A 6,223-nucleotide genomic window follows, 5' to 3' on the forward strand; every position below is an offset into this window, starting at 1 on the left:
GGGGGCGGATGCGGGGCTGAGCAGCGCGGGCGCGCGGCCCGACACCTCCCGCGCCGGCACTGCGGGCGGACCCGCGCGCCGCAGCCTCTCAGCACTTCGGGAAAGAATCCCCCTTCCTCTCGGAGCACACAGCCCCTGCCCCTACCCCTGCCCCCGCCTATTGCTACCGCTTCCTCACTGCCCCAGCCCAGGGAAGCGTCAGTGCTTGCCCCTGCCTGCTGCAGGGGGCTAGGGGAGGGTTGGGCTCAGCTGGGACAAGGACAGCGGTGCAGGCAGGGGAAGAGAGACCCCTCCTGCCCATCACCTCTGTCGCTGTCGCTGTCCCCTGCTGAGCCCTCTGCTGCACAGCCCGGCTGGAGCAGGCGGAAGCTTCCCCAGCCCCTGCGACAGCAGGAACAACAGCGGCAGCAGGTTGGGGAGGAAAGGGGACCTGCCTCCCAGCATGAAGGGGAAGGAGGGGGATCCCTCCCTGCTTTGGGGACTTTAAAAAAGCTCCCAGGGTGCGATCCAATTTGAAAGGACAGCCACACCACTGCACCCCTCTGGATCTGCCCTGGCATGCAGCATAATGCAGCTCTGATTGCGAATCAAGTAGTAAAACTATAAGCGTATGACATTGGTTCATCAGGGAATGATGGTGGATAAAACCATAAGCAAATAGTTGCTTTCAAACAGGGCAATTGTATAAGCCCTGTCGCTTAAAAATAAGGGACAGAAATTGCTTCTAGTACTCAGTGCTACAGGAAGTTAGGACAGGAAGCTCTCTGTCCTGCATTTCAGGACAGGGCCAGGAAAGGGTCATACGCTATTCAGTGTGTCATTCATACAAATAAATTAATTGTAACGCTAGTAAGGCAGTCAGTGCTGTTCACAGAGAATCGGGTCAACCGGGTGAGGCTGTTGCCTCTTTTACCATGTCCTAACTGTGGTGGCAAAGGACACTGCCTTCCTCATGTGACTGGCCAGAACTTTGTTCTTCATCCTACTGGGTACAGATGAGACCACAGGGGTCAATCCATTTGTAACTCCCAGCCTTGATTATTGCAACTCATCACTGGAGTAAAGCCAGGGAGCCCCCATGAAAGTTCCAAATGGTACAAATGCAACAACTTGTATGTTTAGAAACACAGGAGATGGTAAATGAACCCCTTCAGTGTTGTGCAGTCTGAACTCTTCTTTCCCCTCCTACTCCAAGGTGTGAAGGATAGCTTAAAATCTCATATTCAAAATGTTTTGTGAGATGGTCTCCTGCTACCTTAGAAAAAAGCCTCTCCCCTCCATGACCCTTTAACATATCATAGAAATTAAAGGCTGTGAGGGACCTCAGAAGATCACTGAGTCCAACCCCTCTTTGCTGGGCAGGAATGGTGCTGAGATCAAATGATCCCAAGCAGGTGTCTGTCCAGTCTCCTCTTGAAGACTTCCAAAGTTGGGGACTGCACCACATCCTTGGGAAGTCTATTCCTGCTTCTGGCCACCCTTACCATAAACAAGTTCTTCCTTACATCCAACCTGAATCCATCCTCTAACAGTTTATGGCCATTGCTCCTTGTCCTCCCCTGGGGAGCCCTAGTGAACAGTTTTTCTCCCAGCTCCTGATATTCACCCTTTACATACTTTTAGATGGCCACCAAGTCCCCCCTCAGTCTTCTCTTCCTCTGGCTGAACAGTCCCATATCTCTTAGTCTTTCCTTATAAAGTTTGTCCTCCAAGCCCTTAAATCGTTCTTGTGGCCCTTCTCTGGACCCTTTCAAGATTCTCCATATCTTTTTTGAAGCGTGGCGCCCAGAACTGGATGCAATACTCCCGCTGGGGTCTCACCAGTGCTGAGTAGAGAGGAAGTATCACTTCCTTAGCACTGCTTGCAATGTGTCAGCTAATGCAACGTCTAGAACAGTGGTGGTGGAAGAAAATATTATTGGGGGGGGGGGGGCTGGAGGTGTGCGGGGGCAGGGCAGGGCATTGCAGGACCGCCCATCCCTCATGCAGGGCTGTTGCGGGGCCAGCATGTGGCAGAGCCACTGGGCATGGCTGTGCAGTGGCAGGGCATGGCAGTGGCATGTGGAGGAAGGGGAAGGAGGGGGATCCTCCTCCTTCCCCTTCCTCTGCAGTGGAGCTGCGTTTGGGGGGAGCTAAGCCCTGTTAGTCCCGGCCTTCTGCTGCCTATGCTAGAACATCTGTGTTTCCTCAGAGCAATCAATTTGCAGAGACTCCTGGAGGCAAGAAATAAAGACCTTCAGATATAATCAGGTTCAGAAATAACAGTAACCATCAAAGCTATGTTTACACTCCTTTCTTCATCTTTCCTTTGCTTGTTGCTCTCTCACATACACACACACACATAACACAATAGAGGCACCTACGTATGCCAATATACAACTATAAACTAATGTGGCTATTTATCCTGCAGGCTGGGAATTAAATGAAAGCAAGTTATTTCTATTGTTAGATACTTGGAAGGTGTTCAGATATTTTCATAGATTTCATAGACATTAGGGCTGGAAGGGACCTCAGGAGATCATTGAGTCCAGCCCCCCACCCCAGGGGCAGGAAGTCAGCTGGGGTCACAGGATCCCAGCAAGATAAACGTCCAAATGTCTCTTAAAGGAATCCAGAGTCTGTGCTTGCTCCCCCTCTGGGGGCAGTCTGTTCCAGGCCTTGGGGACTCGGACAGTAAAGAAGTTCTTCCTTATGCCCAGCCTGAAACAGTCTTGGAGGAGTTTGTGACCGTTTGACCTTGTCATCCCATGGGGTGCTCTGGTGAACAGATGTTCCCCCAGATCCTGATGTACACCCCTTGTATACTTATAGGCAGCCACCAGGTCCCCCCTGAGCCTGCACTTTTCCAGGCTGAAGAGTCCCATGGCTCTCAGCCTCTCATCATAAGGCTTGTTCTCCTGCCCTCTGATCATATGCGTGGCTCTCCTCTGGATATTATAGTAATGGGAGTTATATTGGTACCTAAATGGACAGAATAGCCACATGCCTAGTTCAGAGGAGCCAGTGCAATCCTTGAAATACTGGAATAATATGCTCTTTGTGGCCACAGCTACTAAGCAAATGAGGCTCAGATTTCTTACAAGCGATCTCAAGGGTAGCCTGCACATCATCATAATTGGGACAAATTCTATCCTGATGTAAACGAGTGCAGCTACATTGACTTTATTGGGCTTTTCCTCACTTACCTGTGGTTTTTTCCATTTACACACTACAGCAATCTACTTAGAGTACCATAAACGTCTGAATAACTGGTCAGGCTACTAGGCCTGTGCAAAGCGCTTAGTATTTGCTTTGGATTTGGCCGATTTGGGGCACAGTAATTTGAATCACTGTCCTGAATCGATTTAGCCAAATCTGATTTGGAGATTTGGCTGCTGCTGAATCAGTCTAATCTCTGAATCACACAGGTCTCATCCCCCACCCACTTTCCCAGCCCTGTCCGCCCCAGCTCTTTGAAAAAAAAAAACCCCACTCACCAGCTGCTGCCAGGCAGGAGGTGATCCCCACTGCCCCACACTGCCCCACCATGAGCCCCCAGAAGCAAGCCCCAAGGCTGCTGCAAGAGCCGGTGAGTCAGGGGAGTTGTTTTTTGGTTTTTTTTAAAGGCCTGGGAGCTGGGGCAGCCATGGGGGGTGCTGGGACAGCAGGCGGGGGGCAGAGGCACTCAGGGGGGCTGGCAGAGCAGGCAGGGGATGGAGCCTGGCAGGGGTCCCCCATGGTTCCCTCCCCCCTCCTCCAACCTCCCCCCCGCTGCCTCCTATTTACCAGCTCCTAGTCTGGGTCGAGCTCCCTGCTGCAGCCAGCGGGGACCACCTGAATCGCCAAAGCTCTCCAAATCTTTTCCAAATCGATTTGGACCTTTTAATTGGTCCCCTGGTTCGATTCGGATTTGGAGTTTCGGCCACCGAATCTCCTTCAAATCAAATCAGCACCTGAAGCTTCGCACAGCCCTACAGGCTACCATTAAAGTGAAAAACTTGTTCTCCCTGAATAATAAAAAATGTATCTCTGGTCACTGATGGAACCTCCAATTCGAGGAGCAATTGAGGATCAAGGAAGCCCCCTAAAATGCTAATTTTATTGACAAAAGATGGACATCCCTCTCAAACACGGGGGCAGAAACCAAACAGGCCCTGCTCTGTAGGTTTCTTGTCAAACCAGTGGCTTCACCTCCACCCTCCCGGGGGTGGGGTAGGGGGTGTAGCCTCAGCTAGTTCCCTCTTATCCACTGCCTATAATGGCCAGGCAAGACTGAACCATTTAGGTACAAGGATAGTGAACACAGAGCTTTGCATCTTTTCCGCACTGTTGGTATGTTTTTTATTCACAATGAATTTTCTTTTGAAGGAAACTGGTACCTGGTTCACACATAATCGGGCATACTGTCAAACAGATTTTGGACCTCGCTGCTTCATTTTACTAGCTGAGAGGCCACCTTTCAGGAAGAAGCCTGAGCATCCAAGAGCATATCAAGAATGTCACTGAACAAAATTATCTGTACTTCAGCCACAGATGTGGACATTATACCATCCAGGCACAAAACTATCTGCAAGGAAACGGTCAGGCCAGTCTAAATAGATTATCTTACCTAGAAAGAAGATAACATTTTCCTCATAGAAAAAAAAGACTTTACTCCATGCCAGGTAACAGCAGTTTGGAATAGTGGACTCAGTCCACCCTTGCCCAAGAAGATGCTATTATGGATGAGAATAGGGATGGTCACTCTACTGAGCACCTTGTCCTTCAAGTTTCTTTGAGCAAATGCATCTTTAATGAATGCTGTATTGAGCTATATTGAGCATGATTAACATTACCAAAGGCTAATTTCCTCTCTGCACAATGGAAATCCCTATCATGAAGGAGTGGATGCAATTGTTGACCAGGAACACCGTCATGGGAGAAATCCTCACTGAAATATGGGCCAAGTGTCTAACATTTTGCTTTGGGACATACAGCTGCTAGGAGCAGTGTATATCTGACAATTGCCATGTCCTCTGAAATCATGGGGAAACAACCCAAACAATAAGAAATCCTTGATAAACCTCGGGGACTGATCTCAAATTACACCTGAAGTGCACTTGCTTTAACTTTTAAAACAAAATAAAAATTGTCTTTTAAAATTTTAAAACATTTGTTAACATTTGTAAAACAATCATTCTTCATTGGGAATTACAGTAACTCTTTGTGAAGTTGTGTTTAAAAACGTGCAGAGCGCTGCTACAAACAAGCCTCTGTCTTTCTCTAGCTCTCCCTGGAGCGGCTGTGCCAGTAAATGCTGTGGCTCCCGTTTGTTCTCCATTGGTCAACTGCAGTTGCCGCTGCTTAGTTCTGCTCGATTGGTATCTTAAGCAATTACTGGTTTTTCTTCTTTCCTGCAGGTTGCTGTCTGTGCATTCTGCAAAACCTAATTAAAAGATAATGAACCAAAAGAACCCAGCCAACTCCAGCCCCTTCCCTCCGACACTCGGGATAGATGCCACTTGGATCCCAAAAGGAAGAACTCTCTCAGGAGGAACTCAACTCACACAAACGCTTGATCCGATCTGTACCCCACCCCAATTTTTAGCACTCGGAAAGGCTTCTCTCAGGTTGAGTGCCCTCGTGGCGAATTTCAACCTGTAGCAGTTGTGCGCCCTGCAGTTTACAAACCCATAAGGACCAGAGATTTGCTGGGGAACAGGTAGCAGGAGAAGCGCACCTACAGCAAGGGAATTGCTTCTAGAGGCGGGGGGGCGGGGAGAGATTGTGGCTAAAGATGAGCCCCACTTAGTTGCGTGCATGTGAAGCGGGCTCCGGCCCGCCTAAGGTCCAAGCGCCGAGTGGGCTTGCAGGAGGATGGAGTCCGCCCTCCGGCTGCACGGGAATTGAGCAGCACTTTCTTTAAAAAGTCCCGACCCCTGGGAATGCTGATCCTGCCCAGCAGCTCCGTGTTCAATGAGCTCAAGAAGCATTTGCTCCTTTCCTGTAGTCAGGGGCACGCTCCTAAGACAGGGCAGGACCAGCATCGGTGCGGACTTGGGTACGTGACGGGGCGGTGGCAGGACGGAGGTGAGCGCGGGGTCCGCGCGGAGCAGCACCCCGACAGCACGTGTCCTGAGCGCCGCGTCCTGCCCGGCTCGGGGGTGCGGTGGGCCGGCGGGGCGGGGCCCCGGGCTCCTTCCCTCCTCCCTCCGCGCCCCGCGGCCCAGGTGCGGCGGCTGGGGCAGGTCCCGGGCCGGGGGCT

At 50.7% G+C, this 6,223-nt stretch overlaps 1 protein-coding gene across 1 annotated transcript in view; it reads right to left on the reverse strand.

Annotated features, from left to right (window-relative positions):
* Nucleotides 1-6,223, reverse strand: part of FBXW8 (F-box and WD repeat domain containing 8) — an 87,037-nt gene that overhangs the window by 70,382 nt on the left and 10,432 nt on the right.

Source organism: Alligator sinensis, unplaced genomic scaffold (genome assembly GCF_000455745.1).
Source record: "Alligator sinensis unplaced genomic scaffold, ASM45574v1 scaffold216_1, whole genome shotgun sequence".
Lineage (NCBI taxonomy): Eukaryota > Metazoa > Chordata > Crocodylia > Alligatoridae > Alligator > Alligator sinensis.